Raw genomic sequence first — 235 nt, forward strand, 5'->3', positions numbered from 1 at the left:
CAGATAGGGATGAGTGGTGTGTCAGAAATGTCCCCAGGTCCAGCTGGGGATGTCTCTCAGAGCCCAGGAGAGGGTGTCCTGCAGCTGGCAGGGCTGGGTGACCAGGGCAGTGTGCCCAGGTTGGCATGGGAAGCTCTGGGTCCAAAAGCCCAGGAGGAGGAGAGGGAGCGGGGGGGGTCTCTTCAGGCAGGGCAGAGTGAGGGCTGTGCCACTGGGGTGCCAGAGGATGAGGAGG

This window comes from Nestor notabilis, unplaced genomic scaffold (assembly GCF_000696875.1).
Source record: "Nestor notabilis isolate BGI_N333 unplaced genomic scaffold, ASM69687v1 scaffold23592, whole genome shotgun sequence".
Taxonomy (NCBI): Eukaryota; Metazoa; Chordata; class Aves; order Psittaciformes; family Psittacidae; genus Nestor; species Nestor notabilis.